Genomic DNA, 23371 nt, shown 5'->3' on the forward strand with positions numbered 1-23371 from the left:
ATCTTGCACTGCATACTGGCTTTATCATCCTTTCCATGCAGTATATAGATTCCCAGCTCAAATCAAAACGAAGTATGAAATAAGGGCATGAAAATAATGAAAAACATGGGTCCTTCCTGCATGATGGCTGGATAGAAAATAACAGCATTCTTGTTGTGTGAATTTTATATATTTTAGATAAAATGTGTATTGCTTACATTTCCTATGGTATATGGCTTTGATATGACCATTTTATCAATGGTCTTAAAAGATGTGTAAAGCCATCCTTTTATTCTGCCATTTTGGCTGGCCAGGTGCTAGATAACAAAAACAAATCTCCCTTCTATTCTTCATGGGAACTTCATTCCACACCAGAAGAGTCACCTACTCTAAACTTCATCAAAGGCTACATCCGTGGCTCTCAGCCTGCCCTCTGTTGTAAGCTTCCCCCCAGGTTGGTCTCATTGAGCTTCGTTCTCCTTGAGTTCTAGGACATAAAAAATCCTGAGATATTGAAATACAGATAACTACATCCTATGAGAAAGGTGATTTTTTTTTTTTTAGAATTCTACTTATACTTGGTTAAAATAAAAAATTTCCTGATGAGCAAATTGTTCCAAAACCTGATTTTTCTGTAGCTAACTACTACCCTACTGCTTGTTTGTCTCAGGCTTTCAAGTTCCAAACACGTAGCCAAAGCGCCGCATGACGTGCCGCTAGGCACTCAGCAGCAATCAAAGCAGAGCTGGCGACGCCTCCAAAGAGCTTTGCCCCAGTTCCAGCCTGCCTGCTGTACCGTGGATAGTAAATGCTTCTTGCAGAATCCCTGAGGAAGCTCATTACTTGAGCTGAGCTAAAAAGTTTTACTCTAAACAAACACAGTAAACTGCGCTGACTTTATAAATAAAATTATCCTAGTCAGAAAGCTGTCCTGTTACTTCAGAAGTATGTATTGAAAAGCTGATTAAATTCTTTCTGCCTTTTCCATTGAAGCTCTAAAAGGAAGAGTGTCTTCACTCTCATAGAGCTAGCCAGCTCAGCAGCCACATTTAATTCCACATTTCTTTTCCTTGGATGTGGAGTGACAAGCAATGGGTTTTGGCCTCCCTACCAGATGAGGAGGATTGTGTTGCTCTTGTCAGTAAGATGGGGAAGTTTACATGCAAAGGTCATCTGGACATTCCAGTAGCCTGAAAAGGACTGAGGGAACAAGTGCTTCTCATTGCTTTTGGGCAAGCCCCTATCAGTTGTGAGTGAGGCCTAGTTAGCACCATGAATTACAAGCAACATTAAAATTAGGAATGATAAAATGGAGTTGTGCCTCTCTTTCTTGTGGCGTAAAAGCAGACCAGGAATTTTCTGATCAGTGAATGTGACTTCTGGCAGGAAAAAAAAGAATATGCAGAAATATAAAATATCATATTTGCCCACAAACTTAAGGTTGCTGTTTGCTGATTCTTCAGGAAACTCTGTAATAGGATGATCAAGTAGTACCTTAAAGGCATAAAGATATGATGCTTTTCAAGCACCTATAGCATTTCCTTCAGTGGTTCTAACTGGGAAAAAAACCTAAGTGGAATGGCTATAACATTCCTTCATCTGGTGGTGAAATTAATTAACCTCACAGAAAACTGGGAGATACTTTGAAAATAAAAAGGAAAAATTCTCAGTGGATGAATCAAAAGAAGATTTCAGTCACAAGCAGCTGTCGCAATTTTAAACTGAAATTTTAGATCAAACAAGTATTCCTTTAAATTTAGGAATCTACAGTCACAATTCTCCACTCTCCTCAGAGGGGACAAATCATGTTACACTCATACTCACAGGCAGCCAGGAGAACGATTTAAAGTTATACCTAGCCAATTCTTGTTCATTTATAGCCTCAAAACACTTAGTAAACATTCCAAGTAAAGAACTGTACAAGTGTAATTGTATTAACTGGTTCCAGGCTGATCTAAACTTATTCCCTTTGAGCTAGAGCACTGGATTCCCTGAACAGGTTTTTCTTCTCTGGATGAGTTTCAAAGCAGATTCATTATCAGATACCTGTCAGGATCAGTTTGAGTGTTATGTGAGTTTTAGAATTAAATAAACATTGCTAAATCAGAGACAGATGTGCAAACACGTTTTTCCTCTGTTTTTCCTAAATGAAAAAAAAAAATTCTTAAATGGCAAGGTCTTATAAATTTGGTATATTTCTTTTTGTCATATCAGGGTTATAATTTTTATAGTTTTTAAAAGTTGTTTTCCTGTTGTTTCTTATTATTTTCAGTACTGATTTTGTTATGCCTTCATGGGCAGATGGAATAAGACACTGCCCTCCAGATGTTTATGGAATAACTTGGATCAATAGAAGACATTGCAGATCCTTTTCCACAAGTCCAGCTATGATATATCTGTGTAGTTTAATTTTCCTTTACCTTATCTCCTAAGAGAGTTTTGCAAATCCCCTAGACCTGAGTAGCAGATTTTGTTGAGATATCATCTGACAAAAGGAAAGTTGGAGTGTCCCGACATGTTCATGGTCACTTATCTCCCACACTGCTAAATACAAGAGCAGGAAGGAGGTGGTGATCTTTTGTGTCATGTTAGACATCATCATCTCCCTTGGCCTTGGAATGAGGCTTTGACACAGTGCCAAAAGTGGCCTTGATATCCACTAAGTATTGATGACTCTTTTAAGATCCATGTAGCGTTTGTCTGAGTTGGAATCTCCAGGCACAACAGAGACGTCTAATAAAAGTCTCCTCCTAAGAGAATGCCAACACACAAGCATTGCAGAAATGGTAGAAGAGTTGTAAGATTATTTCTGAACCTTTCTTCTCTACAATTTCAGGTGAAGCCATGCAAACTCCTGCACCATAGACAGATATTCCCCATGAATACAATTGCACGGATTTTTTTTTTTTGCTTTAATTTGCCTTTTTCTACCATATTATTCTAAGTATTTTTCCTACATGTATTTGTAAAATTATATAGTATAAACAGTGACATGTAGTCATCATTTTAAAGTGAACATGGTTCAGGTTCAGACATTTTGGCAAGATTAGAAATAAGACCTCTATCATGAACTGAACAAAAGATATAACTATAGTATCTCAAATAGATGTTTGGTTTCCTATGGAAGAAAAAATATACCTTTGATGTTTTCATCTACACCACCTTCTCGGAAATAAAAGGAAACTTGTATATTTTTTGCAAACCTTTGAAAATGCACAACAGCTTCAGATAACTCTATATTTACTTATCTCTACCTACTGCAAGCTGCAATACATCAGGGAAGCAGTTGCAATGGAGAGAGGTCCTAAAGCTACAGTATAGAATTTGCTATCTGTAATACTGGTTCTTTGCAAAGGAAGATAACACTAAGATGACTTTTCCATTGCTGTGTGTGTCTTTATACATCAGTAATAAAGCTGATGTGATAAGCTATGTCCACAGAAGTGATGGCTATGGCTGGGGAAGGGATTGTTTAGTGCAGGTGGCATGCAGTTATTCTCAGCAACACTAGACAAAGATAGGAATAGAAAACCAGCTATAACTTAAAATCTGATTGCACTGTCAATGAAAATGTAATAAAAAAAATGGAAGCAGACTTTAATCAGCTGTTCTATATATTAGTGAATGTGGGATTTAGCAAATCTCATGCTGAATTTAATTTTGCTATGGCTACACAGTAACAGATAATGCTTAGCACTGGGGGTCTATAACATGCTTGAATATGAGGTGTAGAAGCATACTGGACATACTGTCTCAGGTATGCCAGGACCACACCAAACCAAAGATATGTAAAAGTACATGCTATATTCTCCCTGGCTGTAACTTTGAAAAGTACCCTGGGTAAGTTGCATTATTTTGTTCTTGATTAGATCACATTTTTCTTGTCATAACTGTAGATGGTTTTGCTGTTGGTTTAAACTTTTATTACATGGCAAATCTTCCATGCAACTCTGAACTTCAGCACAATTAACTATTAGCATATATGAAAATTTCATTGGCTGTCAGAGGGCGTAAGTCTCTATACAAAATTAACTACATTCTAATACAGTTTGCCCTTCTGGTATCTTTCTCTCTTTCTTTATAATTCTGACAGCATTTTCCAGAAATTTCATTAATGAAAGACTATGAGTCACTAATTACAAAATTATGTCATTGAAACTGCAGTTCAAAATCTATAAAAGTTAATAAAGCCTCTCTAATGGTATAAGTTATATCAATTTATAAGCATAATTAAAAGTACAACTGAAAGTAACCAATTTTTCACCTTTTGAAGAACTTTCAAGTCACTTCTAATTTCTTTTAATGTGGCAAAAAATGTACCAAATAAAATTATAGACACTAAGACATAGAGATAAAATCCTAAGGATGAGATCCTCAGCCAGTGATGTCAGTGCTACAGGATTCAGATAGTTTTATGCCCATGGGTGTTTTAAGCCTATAAGATTTACCATTGTATCACAATTTCTTTCCTGTTTGTTAATATCTGTGGGCACCACTGGAAAAAAATAATGAAAACACAAAAGAGAACAGGGTCTTGACTGGGATTAGGTGATGCAGGCAACTGTAATTGGAACCGACTTCCCTCAGGGCAGTGATGAGTAAAACTTAAGCGCGCTGCTTGCTCTGAAATGTCATAAAAGAGAGAGAGATTTTCCCGTACTTGTGGGTGAACACTGTTGATTTAATTACAACAAAAAGTGATTGGGAAATATTTTTAAGAGAGATTAGTTTCCTGTTGTCAGCTGTCACTGAGATGGATAGAACTCAGGCTTACTCTTGAGGCAGTAGTTATGAGCAGGTTTGCTGGCGGCTGAGACAATAGGCTGCATATTTTTATATTGTATCAAGAAGGACCTATTATTTAGGACTTCCTATTACTGTCAGTGTCACAACATCTTGCATTATTCAAAGAGAGCACTGCTTCCATCCGTCAGTCTCCCCTTTGCTGTCAAAGATGCAAATACAAGTTCTCATTGCTTAGGGGAAATTTGTAGTATAAAAGGGAAGGCAGAAAGATGCCAGGAAAAGTTAAGTGATATAGGAAGAAAATCCTCAGGGGAAAGAGCAACTGGAGCTTTGAATTTTTATAGTTGCCGAAAAGAAAAGAAAAGAAAAGAAAAGAAAAGAAAAGAAAAGAAAAGAAAAGAAAAGAAAAGAAAAGAAAAGAAAAGAAAAGAAAAAAGATTTTATGGAACCAAAGACTGATATTGGAAGCACTTTAATTCACAGATTGTTTTAGAAGGGTTTTCAAAACTAGTTTCAGTATTGCTTCAACTTTTTTTTCAACAAGTTTTTCAGTTTAAAATTATATTTGATAAGAAAATTAAAGAAACTTTGTGTATTTTAAAATTGTTCAGATTAAAATTATTTTGAGATAGTGCTGGAGTAAGCTGTCTTCTATGCACCACAGTATTTGAAAATATATCTTTTTAGTCTTTAACATTTTTGAAATTGCTAGTGTTAATCCTACTTAGTGATGAAAATATTTTGAAACATTTGTGTGTTACTGAAACACTTTTCCTGTGAAACTAGAGCACAATAATTCTCCCTCTGCTACACATGCATCTGCCGCTCTCATTGAAGAAACTTCATTTAGAGGAATCATTTAGAGGAATCCAGCGATCTATCCAAAGAAGCCCTCTGTGACTTCAAAGTGACAGCATGGGATTTAAATCACAAAGATCATTCTGTGTCTTCTACAGATTCTGTGCAATGTTCCCTGGGTTCAGACCACAGAAATGCTGTCATTGTAGGGCGTGCCAGGCACGGAATATAAGGAAGCCAGGGCACTTCCTCTTCTACTTCACGCTACTCAAGGAATGATTGCTTCTGTTGTTTTTACCATCAGAATTATGGAGAATAGTCTTTTAAATTTGAACTGGGACTTGGGCAAGTGCTGCCCTGAGGGAAGGGCTGCAAATGCAGTGTGACTGTTGACTTTTTTTTTGTGATGCTGCTCATAGCACTATTTGAAAAAATATTTTAATTATAAAAAGTAAGCATAAAATGTTATTCCAGTATTTTTAATTTGTGAAATCTTAGTGAAAAATCAATTCCAGGATGTTTTTCAAGGAAACACTGCAGCCTGAAGAAATTAAAACAAAACAAAGTGTGGTGTTTGTAGGTTGCCTTTAAGTGAATTCTGTATCACTGCACCTGACTGTTGCTCTCATGTTAGCTTGAGAAATGCCTTTTCCATCTATTAGCCTGAAAATTTTTTCAGCCAGGGAAGGGACAGAATTCCATAAAAGAAATTTATTATATTTCAGGGTTTGCTGCTGAATTTTAGCTTATTTTACAGGGAGAAAATGGGAATAGATTCCACAAGAATATAAAAGCTATTAGAGAGGAGACCAGGCTGAAGTGTATTTCATTTTCATTAGTGCAAAGACTTTCCATCTCCTTTAACCTGCACTCTCACCATATTCACAATTTGCTCTACAGCACTGGTAGAATTGAACTAATTGATTAACAGCAATTTCCCCCATTAAATAAATGGAGCAATGTGATTTCTGACATGGACAGAAACAAAGCTCAGAAGCTGGTAAGGATCCTGGTTTTGAATACAAACAGGCAGGAACCAAGGACAGGAGTCTCAACACTAATGAAGCTGCTGGGAAAACCATTACTATGAGCCTGCAGAGGCTTATTTTAGCTCTTAAACTGCTCCTTCTTTATGACAGTCTAAACTGAGTTTAAGCAGCTGTCCCAGGTAACTGAGCTAGCCTTGAGCACAGGCAGCAGGGAACTTAGGAAAATGATCTCCTGGCCTTCAAAGTCCCTTGCCACAAAGCAAGCTACTTCTGCACTTCTTTCATTTGCAGTGGAGACTTGGTTCTGGCTCCCAGTTCACTACATTTTGTTCTTTTACTGAAATTCTATTCCTTTAATAATGCAGAGCCCATGGGCCTTGAGCTCTTTCCCTGCTTGCCCATCCTCCTTTCAGTGACCCTCAGTAAAAATACACTTCTGAAGAGTGCTTTAAATTTTTCATGGTTTTTTTTTGTTTTTCATTTTGCAGTGAGACCTTGCTTTCTTCCTTGGATTCTCCTTTGCTACTTTCTCTCATGTATTTGTATCTCACAGTAAATATGGTTATGGAAGAACTAGACCAGCTATGCAAATTATCTTGGAAGAAGCAGGGTTGGGTACTATGCTAGCAAAGAAGTCAGTAGCATCCCTTAAGATAAAACAAAGAAACTTCAATCATATTTTTAGGTCAAAGGAGACAGAAAAAAAACACCATAAAAATGAGTAGTGTCTGGTTCAGTTTTTAGACATTGCTAAGTTGATTTTTTGCACTTGAGTCAGCTAATAACGCTCTTGGGCATTTTCTTTGACTCACTTTGTAAATTCAGATCTTTGGCAGTGCTGTGTGGATGTCTCTCTCCTCTGACTACAGAACAAGCCTAAGATGACTTCTCTGCTCTTTCAGAGCAGAGATATTTGCCGGTAGTATTCCTCTAGTTCTCTCTTCTTTTCTCCACACAGATGTGCAAATGAGGTTACGAGTAGATTGCTTACTGATGGGATAGCATATGAATGCTCCACCAGAGGAGAGTAGACCTGATTACCTGCAAGAACATTTAGAATAGTTGCCTTGACCATAATGGGAATAATCTTCCCATAGATACAAATTTTATAAGAAACCTGTAGTAAAGAAATTGCAGACCAAAGATGTAAGCCTTCTATTGCTTTGGTATAGAATCATCACCTACATTTAAAGATTAGGAAATGAATAAGAACAATACAAATAATACAAAAAGAAGGAGAACAAAAATCTATGGTTTGTGTAAAACATAAAAAAATGTGGCAAGGAATGGAAGCTGGCAGAAAATAGAGGGCCAAAAGTGCAAAGAAAGGCAAGGGAACACATAAGTCAAAGGAGATGTGAAGGAGCAAAACACAGGGGGTTTAAATAATGGTAGCTGGCCAAAAATGTATAAATACTTTCTCACAAGAATACTACTAGATGAATAGAGGTATGTATGGGTAGGTTATTGAAAGTAGTCCTTCAGGTAAAAATCCAAACCTTTGAAAGCTATTTTGTTGATATTGCTTGTAAATGGTCTTTTAGGGGAAGGAGGAGAATCTCTCAAGACCCAGCTTTAGTAGAAATATCAAAATATTGGTCCTTTGCTTCTGTCTCTTGAGTTAGTAGAATTTCAGTATTGCTGTATTTGTGTGGAATGATTTCCAAAACATTTCCCTGAGGCTAGTGTAGTCGAGATGGTTTACCAATGCAGGAAGAGATTTTGCACCTGTATGTCCTCTCCCATGCTCCATTTCCTTTATGCTCTCAAGGCTTCCTGGTGTTTACCTAAAGTTAATTCATCCCTTCCCATCTCATAGGCACGAGCTTTTCCGATTGCACTTTAATTGCCTCAGTGTTAATTCCTGTTTAATAGTGTTAAATTTTGCAGCAAATTAAAACCTAATTTCTGAGTTTGAACTGTATCATGTTGTGCAACTTACATCTTGACATTACTGTGTGCCCAGCTGCCCGCGTGATACTTCATATCCTGAGGAGCGTTTCATGGCTCTTTGAACGCAGCAAAGCACCGATGTTAATCCTCTGCAATTGCCAAACTGGAAACTGTGAAGAGCAAAAGCAAAATAGTTACCACAAAAGTTCTTGTGAAAATAACTGGGCTGAAAATTATTGCATGGTGGTACAGACTGGAATCCTCATAGAGGCTGATACAGATGCTCTTGGAGAGCAACTTTTCCTCATAGCGCCCTCTTGTTTTCAGGTAAACCTACCAGTTTTAGGGCTCAGCCTCCCTGCTGAGCCCACAAACAAAGACCTGAGGTAGGAATTCAAGGGATGAGAAAAACAACTTTCGTTCACTCTAAGCCAGACAACTGAAAGCCCTTACTGTTTCAAGCATTTTGTAAAAATTCTGGAAACTGAAAGAACCTGAAAAATGTTCACTTTTCAGGCATATATTGGACCATGAAATGTGTAGGCTCTTCTCTTGCTGTTTTTGTTTCTGGCTTAGAAAAGCAGCCCAACGGATATGCAGAATGAGCACAAATACAGTGAACAGCTTTAATGAAAGGGCTCTACCTAGGGCAGAGAGCAACGGAGCTGACAAAGAGATCTTCATGCTGTCTTTTGATTGATATGGGTACTTAATTGAGTGCCACATCATGTACATGTTGTGTGTGTTCTGAGGCACACAATAAGAATTTTCCACTAGCAAGTGACAGCTCTGAGCATAAATAAATCATTTCATTGATCGTGGAAAGACTGTGGGTGGACTTGTGGCTGATCATGTGCAAGCCACTGCCAACATAACAGTGGTGGCAAACCATTTCTCTGCCATTCACAGCTCCTTTCAGAATTATTTTACCACTCATGTGCTTTACAAGATGAAATGGAGAAACTGTGGGCTGTTACCACAGGCTAAAACGCGGTCTCCTTACCTCTTCACTCAATTTATGTACTGACAGTGAACTCTCTCTTTTTTCTTATTGGGACAGAAAACGGATGCAATTGATACTGCTACACTGACTGTTCTGCTTGGAGGACTGTGTCCTGAGAGAGCTTTTTTCCTGAATGCTGCTGTGTCTTAAAGTGTTTTCAAAAGTGATTGGGTGAATGTAGAATGCAGATCCTCTGACAGCTGCCTCGAGAGGATCCTTGATACAGTGACACTAAGCATGGCTTGTGCTGTCCTCTCTGTGGTCCACAATCTACTGATGCATGATCATTAAAAACAAAAACACCTTTTTTTTTCTTTTTTTTCTTAGTAGGATTACACTATAATGAGACCAAGTCTCACTAGGGAAAAAGGTGCTGCTTCCCTTGGGATCCTCCCCAGCCAAACTCTTCTCTCTTTCAGAGCTGGACTGGCAAAGGTGACCACTATGTCATGTCTTCCATTGTAAATCATTCCTGAGTTCCCTGGAAGCAAACTAAGTACAGAATATTTTTTTTGCCCTGCACTCTCAATTAATGCAAGGGGTCCAGGTGTCAGTCTACCAGTTTGCATTGTCTTAGACAATCCACATCTCTCTTCAAAGAGGTATAGCAAGGTGGATTTGGATCATGTTGATCAGACTGGAAGGTCACTGATGATATAATGATGATTCAGGAGAAGCAAGTAGACTCAATTTCATGGTAAATTTTGCAGCAGAGGAAAGGTGGTGTACAAGTTTGTATTCATGTAGTACACTTCCTCTTGGCCATGCTGAGCACTACCATAAATGAAAGCTCTGTAAGTAATATTGGCAATACATAAAGACTTAAAACTACCTAGTCACAAAATGAAATAATACTAATAATTCAAAAAGTCAAGTAGTAAGACTGTAGAGGTCAATTAAGAAAACTACTTTCATATTGGATGGAAATCTTGACCACTGGCCATCCAACAATTTCTCTTGCTTGCAGGGATCAGCTGTAAAGGTAGAGATTTCAAGCAGCCTACTTAGAGTTTGATCTAAGTGTCACTAAAGTTAGTGGACACCTTTACACTGACTTCAGAGAGCTTTGTATCAGATGTTTAATTTCAGTCATATCAGTACCTGTGCGGTATGTGATAAGTCATAGATGGGAAAATGGGGGAAAGAAAGAGAGAGACTGGAACTATCATTTTACCAATTACCTAGAAAATCCAATTAAGTAATGATTTAAAGAAGTGGAAAGCAGTGGAGTTAAATAATTTTATTTCCCTCAGTTAACAATAACACATTATTTTGTTAAGATGAAAATCATTTAAGAATCTAATATGCTTTTCATTATGTGTGCTGTTTGCTTGTGCATGTTAACTTCAGCAGGGAAACTGAGTAGTCAATTTTCTTTTCCTCAGCTGAAGCTTGCAGATTTGTGTATTTCAATACGTTGGAGAGATTATTTCTTAAAAGATATTATATATATATCTACACACACACACTTATATACGTATGTATTTATGTACTCTTGAAAAGCTCTTTTTTATAGATCTATAATAGAATTGCAAAATCATGGGTTTTGGCTGAACAAAAATTTTAATTTAGAATCTTCAGTAATATGTTAATTATCCTGGCTCATATAGGCCTCTATTCAGTCTTAGCTTGAAGATTCTCTCCTGTATTTCATGCATTGCTTCTGATTAAGATCCAACAATAGCAGGCACAACATTTTTACACAATTTGCACCTCGACCTCACAATTTTTGTACTGCTATGTTTCATTATTTATGAGATATTAAAACTTTAAAAACCATGGTTTAATAAAAGCATCTATATCTTCCTGTGGGATTACCACATAATTATGGTTGCCATATTCTCTTTACCATTTTAGGACATATCAAATGTAACCATCCTGAGACGGTGCTGCCTAGAAAGACAAGAGTTAGTAGAAAAATTAAGTGCATTACAGTTTCTGACCAATTTTTAGTCTCTTCCTGTTAATGCTGAAGGCATGCACAGATTATGTACTTTAAATCTTTTTGCATTTCCAGGAAGATTATTGCAATTTAAAATATGCAAGCAGTATTAAGATACTTAAGATATTGTATATTATTTATTGCAATGGAATTCTTGAGACTTTACTTGAAGTTTCCAAGAGCAGAACAGATGATTTGGTGGTTCTTTTGCATGCAACCCCAGACTGAATGGGGTGCGTATATTATGGTATCCTGTCAAAACAAGGTAGCTTGGGTTTTACCAGTCAAACAATGAAGCAGTGGGTGCCAGGCCAGTCTAAAAGGAATGAGACCAGGGAAAGGAAGTACTGGCAGACAGATTGCAGGACACTCTATGAATGTATTTCAAGAACAGTGAAAATTGTATCCTGTTTTCTTGTACTCTGGGAAATCCATAACTGAAATAAAATTTTAGGTGTTTGTTTAAAAGTAAAAGGATACAGGTGAGGAACCTAGACTTCAAACTATGCATTCTGTAGGCTTCATTATCAGTTTTATGAATGATTCAGGAGCATTATGACCCTTCTTATATTTAAAGGCCTTAAGTGTTTAAGGTAAAATATTGTAGAGGCTAATGAAGGATTAAATTAATTAATTAATGGAGTGATTAAAAATTATCTAAATTATCTAAAGCTCTGAGTACTCTCAGCTCCTATAAAGTGATCCAGTATACCACACCTTCAAGGCACTATGAGAGTATAGAAGCTATGATGGTCCAAGACTCTGCAAATTACATTGTTTGCAGACAGAGGCATCTGAGAATCTGTGTCTGAAGGTTTGCGTTGTGATACCCAAGCATGAGCTAGGACTATGCAGCCTAAAACATGCATATTCGCTAAGTGTCTTGTTTGTATTGAGGACCTTTTCATCCTTTACCTTCTGACTTCTATAAGAGTTTTTTAACCACTTAAATGTCATGACAGGACACACCATGTGCTCATTTATTGCAATAGTGTAAATTTGGTGTATTTCTGTCTGGAATAAATGAAAGGTATTCACAAAACATTAGTGCTGTGGAGACAGATTGAACTTGCACAGTACATGTGATATACACACAACTTTTTTTCAAGGTAAAAAGGAGACTAATTTTTTTTTGTTGTTGTTCCTTTAGCAGATTCCAAATTGTCACTGTCAGTCTTGACTCTTTGATATTGTCTAAATCTAGTTGCAATTAAATAAGAATGTGATTTCCAAAACACTTCGTAGCACAATCACGTCCTTTGGCTCAGCCAAGTGTGTACTTGAGGGGAAGAAAACAGAGAAGTGCCTTCAGCCCAAGGACATGGAGAGTGTCACCCTTCAAACTGACTATCAATAATTAAGGTCTTTGATGCTTTGAATCATTTAGATTATAAGATTGCTTTGAAGTAAATAAATAACAAATTAGAATTTGTGGTAGTCACAGGTGTTTGGCACGACTGCTTGTAATCAAAAGCAAAATGAATGCATTTTACTCCGTGTAATTAGAAAAATAAATGAAGTTTATATGCAAATTGTAAAGCACTTTACTAAGAGATAACCGGTCAGACGGCGTTTTGTAATTTAAACTTTCATTTATGGGGAGAATTTGCAAAGTATCCATTTTCAATGCAATTTCAGTGCAGCTGCTTGAACTATCTTAGTCTTCCTAAGAGAGAAATTCAAACACCACTGGTACCATGCCAATCTTGTTACAGCACAATGAGGACAACATATGCATTTTTAAACTTGTCTTTCTTTCCCCACCTCTGAAATGATAGCAAACAAAAATCCCTGAAGGTTTGGTGAAATTACTTGATGCCAATAAATAAGTAAATAAATAGAGAAACACCGGGAAATAAATAAAGAAAAAAATCTTCTAATATGTTTCAAGCATTTTTTGATATTGAAAGTTAATATTGAAGAACAATGAGGGTTTTTCACCAATCTTCCACAGTCAAGGGAACATTTCCCCATTGGCTGGAATTGTTGAAGCAATCTCAGACATTTCCATTTGGAGTATTGGAGTCACCTTCAAAATTCATGACTGACAGAGAATGCATGAGGTAGAAATTGCTTGGAGCAGGTATGCCAAGAAGAAGATGGATGAAAGTGTCTTAATAATGAAATGGGATTTGTTGTGAAGGGACATGAGATAACAGATAGGAGATTAGTCCAAGTAAATATGAGACAGTGGGATAAACAGAAAGAGTGTAAAAGTACCAAGAAAAATGCAGATTCAGACACAGAAACTGAGAGGAGGATTCAGAATAGGCATGTGGAGAATGGAAAGCCTAAGGTAGAGGAGAACAGAGGAGACAATACATGATGAAATTGGTTTTTTCAAGGTTTACTCTTCAAAATGAGGTTGGTAAACTTCAAGATATTGTAACTAAGAAACACAGCTGACATAGCTGACAGAATTAGCTGACAAAATTAAGGTTTGATTTTTTAAATCTTGAATCATTGCCTAACCAGTATGGAAGATATCTTCCCAGTCTTCAGACATAGTAACTTATCTTTGTAACCTACCTGAAAGAGAAAGGTGGAAGAAATTAGCATTTCTCCTATCCTCTGTATAGTTAGCAATGGCTGCAAATCTGTGATTGAGAGTATTAAATCACACTCAAAATTCTCTCCGAGTCTCACTTCTTGCCCTAAATTGTTAATATTGCCCTAGCTATTGGTAGAATTTCTTGTCTTTTGAAGGAAAAATGGACCCAAATTCTGACTAATTTTAGTAATACCAATTATGCTTTTTGCAAATACTTTCAGGAACCTCCTACTTGAAAGGCAATGTGCAGTTAAAGTATCTTAAATGCTCACCTCCTATATTGTTGTTGTGGTTTAACTCCAGCCAGCAGCCAAGCCCCAGGCAGCTGCTCACTCACTCACTCACTCACTCACTCACTCACTCACTCACTCACTCCTGCAGCAGACAAACTGGGGAGATAACCTGAAGGGTAAACGTTAGAAAGCCCATGAGCAGAGGTAAAAACAGTTTAATAGAGAAGGTAAAAACACACACAAGCATGGCAAAACAAGGAATGAATTCACTGCTTCCCATGCCTTGCAGGTGTTCAACCATCTCCCCGTCACAGGTAACAGTGATTTGGGAAGAAAATTCAAGGCAATACTTCAAACATTCCTCCCTTCTTCTTCCCCACACTTTCTATACTTAGAATTATGTCCTATGGTCTGGAATATCCCTTTGGTCAATTTGGGTCACCTCTCCTGGTTCTGTCTACTCCCCACCTCCCAGGCACCCCCAGCTTCCTCAGCTGCATGGCAGTACAAAAAGCAGAAGAGACCCTGACTGTGTGCAAACCCTGCTCAACAATAAGAAAAACATCTCTCTATTTAATCAACCTTGTGCTCAGCACAAAGCCTAAACGAAGCCCCACACCAGCCACTGTGAAGAAATTTAACTCTACCCCAGCTGAAAGCTGGTCAAGGTCAGGTTGAATATGAGTCAGCACTGTGCTGTGACAGCCAAAAGGGAAAATGACATCCTGGGATACATCAGGCACAGCATTATGAGCAGTTGAAGGAGGGGATGATCCTGCTCTACTCTGTGCTGATGCAGCTTCATCTCCAGTTCTATGTGCTGTTTTGGGCACTGCAATATAAGAAGGATTCTAAGCTATTAGAAAGCATCAAAAGGAGAGCTACAAAGATGATGAAGATTCTGGAAGGGAAATCATATGAGGAGTAGCTAAGGTCACTTGTTCACCCTGGAGGAGACTCATGAGGGAAAGTGGTGTGACAGGCACCCATCCCTTTTCTCTGGTGACCAGAGACAGGACTTGAGGGAATGGCATAGAGCTGTGACAGGGCAGATTTAAATTACATGTTAGGACATGGTTCTTCACCCAGAGGGTGGTTGAACGCGGGAACAGGCTTCCCAGGGAAGCAGTTATAACACCAAATCTGACAGAGTTTGAGAAGCATTTGCACAAAGGTCTCAGGCGCATCAATTATCCCTTGTAAGCCTGTTCCAACTTAGGATATTCTATGATTCTATGATGCACTCTTTTCCCCTACATTTCACAGTAGCTGACCTTTTGCTTTTATATGGCATCTATTTTCTTGATTAATATTACAATGCATCACCTTTATGAGCAGTTATGCCACCTCTCTTTCATCAGGCTTTTGTTAGAAGTGACTTCTATGACTATTAATTATTTCCCACAGAATTCAGCCCTAGCTAGTAACCATGCTTATTGAGAAAAAAAATTGCATCTGTAAGCTTTTGCATAATTAACCTGTACATATTTCTTAGGGGGAATAGCTATAAGATTATTTATGTCATAGTAGGAAAAATGATTCAGAAAGGCCTAAGGATTCTTTTTACAAAATATTTTTTTAGTATTTATTACAGTTTAAAACCTTTTAAGTGGAAGTCCAAACCGTCATAATTTGTACTAGCTGTGAAGTATACTTCTCTAAAAGTTTTTAAAGGAAGGCTCATAATTCTGTTTATACTTTGCTTAACAGAAAGGGGATCCTGGTCATGTCTGGAGATCACAGCCTTTATCACAATAAAATAAACATTAAGAAGACATGGTAAATACATAAGCACTTCTCAATCCATCTAAAATAAAGGAGTGGAACACAAGATGACCTCTTTATGATGCACTGTTATGTAGTCTTCTTAAATTCAGTGGCTTAGCAGAGAAAATCTTCACCAAAATTTCTGCATACTGGGAAATTAGTTTTACAGCTATGCCTTGAAAATCAGGCATGAGGCTTCTTGAAAAGAACACAATTTAAAACAACATATTTATTTTTGACAATTATTGTTTCCAGATATTGTTTCTTTTAAAAGTTTTTTCAGTAAAAGAAAACAATGAGAAAAATAATAGCAGCTATAACACACATTTAGAGATGAATATGTCCACAAATACCTGCTTTTGGAAGCTGCATGACATTTCATACTTTACACAATGGCAGACCCTACATAATCAACTGGTGCCATGAAATTCTCACTCATGTTTATGTAATTATTCAAGTCGTCTGTTCAAAGGAGATAGAAGAAAACTTTAAACTGAGAATCTTTCTTCACACAATGATTATAGCACAATATTAGCATGATTTGGATGCCGAGGCTCCAAAGCCTGGGAGAAGGAAACACCCAGACATTCCAGCTCACAAAGTGCTGCACAGTCCTTTCTCCCTTTGTCTTCAGCTGTGGATGAGGATATTCATTATTTCCATGTGTCAAGCACAGAAATTGATTGCAAATTAGAGGCACATGCTTTTACTAAAGACAGGAACTGAATTATGACTAGATTGTAGTTCCAAATTACACCAGTATATGAAAATACATAAGCTGCAGGGGAATTCAGCTCAAGATGAATTTGTCCTTTTTATCTCACAAATGGAAGCTATTCTTTATCCAACAAAAACCTAGAAATAGACAGTATTCAAAAAATCACAAAGTTGATGCAACACTTCATCTTGTTATTTGTCACTAAAAATGTCTTTTAAACATTTTTATCTTTTTTTTTTTATTTTATCTTTTTTCCCCTCAAATTTTTACTTATGGGATCTTTTTAAGTATGGAAAAAAAAAAAAAAAACGACACCTAAATAAAAGCCCCAAAAAACCCCAAACAAGCCATAAACCTAAAAAAACCCCAAACAACAAAAGGGGGGTGGGCAGAGTGGGGGGGGGGAGAGAGAGAACATTCAATGTCTCATTCAATTCTAAAGCTCCATCTCTTTTATCAAGAGAAGCTGATATTTTTTAAATTCTGTGTTGAAAGGTGTGGAGATTTCTTTTTACTTTTTTATTTCAGCCTGTGAGTTACATGTACTTTTGAAAGAACTTCCAGGTTCTCTAGTTGAAAGAGGCAATCATATGCCTGAGGGCATACACAATAGGAAATGACAATGCAGCATTTTAATTCTTATTTGTTGAAGGAAAAAGAGTGACTACATCCCCAACTTGGAAATAAGAAAGTGCTTTCTTTAATTGGCAGAGTTCTGCATACACCTTGTTGGAAAGAATCTATAGTTAGCACAGTTCTGTTTCAGTAGTAAAAAGCTCATTCTGTCTACACCCAGAGGAGCCTGGACTTCCTTCCTATTTAATACTGAGGAAAGAAATTTTGTTTGAGATCCAGTACTCATTTTATTTTCTGTTTCAGAATTATAATCACTGGCTGAGTCTACCAGGACTGGATCACAGGAAATTCAGATTTTCTCTTAATCTTGGTCACAGACTTTTCTATGAGATCTTAATCACTTATATCACAATCTCCAAAACCTCCCAAACAAACAAACACAACTCCACCCCCAAAAAAACCCAGGGTACTTACCAAATTTTTATATTTCTTTGAGATTCTTGGAAAAATGATATTATTACAAGCAGTTTAGTATACTAGGAAATATTTTTAATGAAATCAAAATTTGATATAGGAAAACACTAATAGTAAAGAACACTGTGCCTTAGTTCCTTAGTTGACTGATGAGAAATATCTTATAAAACTGTCCAGTCTTTTGCTGACATTACAAACAGCAATATTTTGCTTTGGTGATTGCCAGTATGAAATATGCATCACTTTGTATTTTATCCAAATTCTCCCTATTTTGACTTTAATTTGAATGGAACAGGAAATGTCTTTCAAACCTTAATATTTTTTTTCAGAAATTCAGTCTTTTTAGTGGCTTTTAAATTTTAATTGATAATTATTACTAGGGACAGCTTTTCAGAGTGAAAGAGAAACTTGACAAGACTCTTATAAATCCAATTTCACTTTGGGCTAAAGAGAGATCAGACTGCCAGTCCCATGCTTTACCTATCTGGAGTGGGCTTGTATCAATTAGTGAATCCTTTGCTTTAAAAAGAAATTATTCTCCTGGTCTCTGTTGGCAGGTAGGGATGGCACTGAAACCATCACTCTCTGGTTACTTTAAACATTTTTTCCTAAAAAGAGATCATACGAGACTTTTTTTGCTTAGTATTTTGTCAAGTTTCAATGGGTAAAAAAGGAAAGTTATACTCCTAAATCCACATTTAATATGTCTCTTCTGCACAGCATGAGCTGAAATATGTCACTTTCATCATTTTGGCTTCCATCAGGCAATGGAAGCAAATTTTTATTTTCTCTGAATGGATGCTTCTCAACTCTTTCTTTAAAGGCAATCTAGGTAGTAAACTCCTGTCTATCAACTCTCTAGAAAGACAGTATGAGTGTGTGCATATGTGCAGGGATGGGTGAATTTTGTTAGCAGATGGAAGGTCACCAGTGGTTTTGCATCGGAACATAATTGAATTGCATTGATTAAATTAAATGTCTGACAAATGTATGGCCTACTCATGCCCCCATGAATAGGGCAGATAAAATTCAGCTCCATACTCCAGCAGCAACTATTTGCTTTTGGAAAGGGAAATGAATCTGGAGTGAACTCACTTGATGCTTCCTGACTCTGAATCCTTCATGAAAATTATTCTTCCATCAATTTGGGATGAGAAAACAAATCACTCACAATTAGCAGGCTTGTGTTTTTTAGTTTTTTTTTTTTAATTTTATTAGCACTTGCACCAGTCATGGAGCTACTGATGCCAGAGAACACCTTTCTCATACCCAACAAAATTGCCTCATACATGCCTGGGAAGATCATGCTGATCAAAAATAATTAAGAAGGAAGAAGAGTTATTAAAGCTGAAGGCAGCTATCTAATTGGAAATAGTGAGTAGCATAATCTTTACCACAGTATGAGGGAACACACTGTAGCTGTTGCTTCATTCTGTTCAATCTCTGAACTCAATTGACACAAAGCAAAAAACTAAGTATAGTCTAAATAATTTGGGGACAGGGACTTAGGTGTCTGTCACTGATGTTTGCAGAGAAGTCAGTTTGCCATTTACATTTCAGATTATAGATAATGAAAATTGAATCAGTAATAAATACCAGTAAAGGTCTAATACAGCAAGGTTTTTGAACATCCACAACTCTACATGGTTTCAAAACACTGTCTCTGATTATTTATGTATTTAGGAAATACTCAGAGCTCAATATAGGGAGTTGTCAAACTTCTAAAAATAATTTTTCATCAAATGGACCAGTAAAGTAAAATCAGATTTTTGTAGGACTGGGACCTGTTTAATTAACTCATGTCCAATGAGAACTTCAAAATCAGTAAGTAAGTCCTTCTTTTCTGTTTTGACCTTCAGTGGGGATCAGTTTGGGCAAGCTTTACTGCATGTGCCTGCACTTGATGGCATATGGCCTGCATTTTGATGGCTTTGATATTGGGAAAGATTTTTTTCTTTTTTTTTTTTTATGTATCAATGCCATGTCCCTCATATCTTCCGCTCCAAGTTGTATCTTCCTCTTTGACTTTTTCCCCTGCTTTTGCAACATCTGTGAGCTTAGTTTTGGCATGGTTTTGGGTTTTGCACTGCACCTGATATAATCCCGGTCCATTTCCTTGTCATCACGGAATTTCCCAAATTTTCTTTTTTTCTCCTACAATTCCAAGTCTTTTGATGGTATCTCCATTCCAGCGTCTTTGTAAGTCTTTCTTTTCGGTTTTGGCCTTCAGTGGGGATCAGTTTGGGCAAGCTTTACTACATGTGCCTGCACTTGATGGCATATGGCCTGCATTTTGATGGCTTTGGTATTGGGAAAGATTTCTTTCTTTGTTTTTTTGTTTTTTTTTAGTATCCATGCTGTGTCCCTCGTATCTTCTGCTCTGAGTTGTGTCTTCCTCCTTGACTTTTTCCTCTGCTTTTGCAACACCTGTGAGTATGGTTTTGGTATCTTTTGGTCCTTTGCTCTGCACCTGATATAGTGCCGGGCCATTTTATTCTAGTCAGTAAATTTCCCAATGTTCCCAAAATTTCTCTTTTTCTCTTCCAAAGGAAGAAATTAATCAGTTTTTATCTAATGAAATCCTGCTTGATCCTCACATTGCCTCCATTTTATAGGATTTCAAGCCTGAATATTCAGGTACACATGCATGTGGTCACATTGTTCAGTGCTGTCAGAAATCCTTTTTGCCAATCACAAGTCACAGAGGAAACTTCTAAGAAAGCCAGAGGCACATACATGGAGACATCTATTTTCTATACCAACAAATTTCTTCAGGGTAGAAAACTAATTTCAGTTTTCAGTCCCTTTTTTCTCTCAGAGAGTCCCAGATGCATGTCAAATAGCATAGAAACCTTGTGCAATCCACTGCCCTCCATCAGACACTAAGCCTCAACTAACAACCGAACGAGGTCTGTGAGTTGGAACCCCACAGAGGCTTAAACTTTGAAGGTGTCCACATTCCCTCTTATTGGAATGCTCATTTTGCTTGGAATTATGTTCAAAATTAAAATATCTAGGAGATTTTGATACGTGATAATACAGGAAATAGAATCAGATGTTTCTGTGAACATTGCAAATACAAAACCATGTTAAGGAAACTTTCCTGTCTGGTCATCCAGGCTCTACTCTGTCAGTTACAATTCCACAATCAGAGACTTTCTTTGCTGGGACTGAAGCCCCTTCACAGTGTGTGGCTCCAGGGACCCAACAGGGGCCCCACTTGACCTTCTACACACCCCACACTCACACAGAGAGACAAGGTTTCCTTACCAGCTCAATTCTGTTTCTCATAACAGAGAACAAGACCTCTGGATCCATAAAATAATTCAATCTTGGTGTGACACCAGAATAACAGCTCAAACCAGGTGTCTCAGAAAGGACCCTGGACAAGGGGCTACTCGGGCTTTCATACCCTCCCAGTTTAAGCCCACAAAAGCCAGTGGTCATTGGCTCCTGCTGTGTCTCTGAGTGTGCCCCTCACGTGGCTGGGCCAAAGGACTTTGTTATGCAAAGGGTCAGCAGTTCCTGGCCCCTGGCCTCGGGCTCCTCCACACAGAACTCAACCTGCGGCTCACACTGCAGCTGCAAACCCAGCTACATGCACTGAGTTCCTCAACAGCTAACAGGAAAATTCCAGGTACTGCCAATGATACATCTTACCACTGCAGGATTTCCTTCACAGATTTCACAGCAGATGTTCTAAAACATTGAAGAGTTTATTTTCAGATGGGTAGGGTGGGTGCGAAGTTCTCAAACACAGTACCCTCAAACCTGTTTCCCAGTCTGAACTGCTATTCAAGTCACCTATATTCACAACTGCTTTCTGATACTCATTATAAATATTCATCAAGTGGATATTTGTTCACTCCAGTGTATGGAAAATAACAATTCCATATAAAGTAATAAACACAAATATTTATTTTGTGCCATTTTATTACTTCAGTAATCTAATAGAGAAATAGGAATAAGCCCATGTGTCTTAGGTGTACAATGCACACTTTGTATAGGGAATGATAAAGGTTAATTTATCATAAACATGTTGAAATCAAATATCTTTGGCAATAATATGGTGAATTGTATCATCTGCCATTTTATTAAATATGTTTGCACAGACAAAATAAAAATCAAAGCTGCTGACTATATAGATCACATTGTTGAATCAGTTGGAACTCCTTCTGGATCACACTTTACTGTCTGATGTGATTCTAAACATCATAAAGTGCTGTACCCAAAAATTGAGAGGTAGAGCAAGTACTATTTACTTTACAATCAGAAAGGATGCCCCCGACCAGGGCATCAGGCAAGTTCCTGATCACAACTGACATCCAGCTGAAAACTCCGTTCACGGTTTGGGGCCCCAGACCAGAGACTCCATGGTCAGGTATAGCCTTGGCTGTGGTGGGAGCTGTGACTCAGGCAGGGACCAAGTTCAAGAGCTTCTGCCTGAAATCAGCTCCCATGGGTCAGCCCTTGTAAGCTTTGCCCTGGAGCGGGAGCTGTCTCAGGGAGCCCCTCCCAGTGTCACCAGCTGGCTCTGAGCTCAGGCAGACAAAGCCCCACGATGGGAGAGGATTTGCTCGGGGTCCCTCCAGCACAGTTGCTTACATGCAAACATGCTACTGTTGTGAAGGATTCACCGCTTCAGCCAGATCATTTTATCTATCTGCTCCAGCCCACTGCAAAGTGAAGTAATTCACTTGGCAATTGCAGAAGAATAGGGGGGTGTGTGAGGAATCAATTTAGAAGAGTCAGCTGAAAAAAAGGTAATTATTTATGACATGGTAAGCTGGTTGTTTATAATTGTTGGTAGCTTTTGTAAAGATTTTTGACTTCCAGAGAGTCAAAGATTTTTGACTTCCACCTTCTAGTGTCTCATTGTCTTCTAATGAGGAAGAACGGACAAATGGGGGAGCATTTGACTTTCCAGATTTGTTGCCTGATTTTCTGAGTGTCGTATAATTCAGCTCAATTACCCAAGACAAAAAAATGTCAACAGATGGCTTTTATTTCATTAAAATCTGCTGTTGGAAATAACCTCTGAAGCAGTACATTTTTCTTGGAGAACAACACAAAATTAGCTGGATGTATTTTATATTTTTCCAGTTCTTCATGCATTGGCTATTACAACTACATGCTACTCACTGGATACAAATTAGTCTAGTGGTCTGATCTGGTGTGAAAGCATGTTTCATCTAAAACAAGGAAAAAAAGAGTAGAAGACTAACTAACTAAATAAATTGTTTTATTTTAAATGTCCCTCATCCTGGGGGAGAAAAACAATGAAACTATTTCATGAAATAATTTCTCAAAAATGTGCCTCAAACCAGTAGTGCATGAGTGGTTTTCAGAATTACAACTTGTATTTTTACATTTTTCCAAAATAAATGTCACAAAATTTCCAACTCTGTTATTGCACTGAGCTCTCAGTAATAATGGTATGGTTTAGTCTATGACATATGTTGACCTTTATAAGTTGCTTTCTGCTTCGGTTTTTCCTTTTGATTAATTTTAGTAACTATTTTGATAAGTGCTATGTATTAGTAGGTACCATGATCCCAGAAGTCAGAGGTCTCTGATTTTTGCCATTTCTGTCACTACTTGTTTTGAGATTGAAGTCCTCAGTGTTTCAATGCTTTCCATTTGGCTCTTCTAAAATAGGACTGAATTATTTTAAATCTATAGTGATGAAATAATGAATGCTT

The sequence above is a fragment of the Ammospiza caudacuta genome, chromosome 6 (genome assembly GCF_027887145.1).
Source record: "Ammospiza caudacuta isolate bAmmCau1 chromosome 6, bAmmCau1.pri, whole genome shotgun sequence".
NCBI lineage: Eukaryota > Metazoa > Chordata > Aves > Passeriformes > Passerellidae > Ammospiza > Ammospiza caudacuta.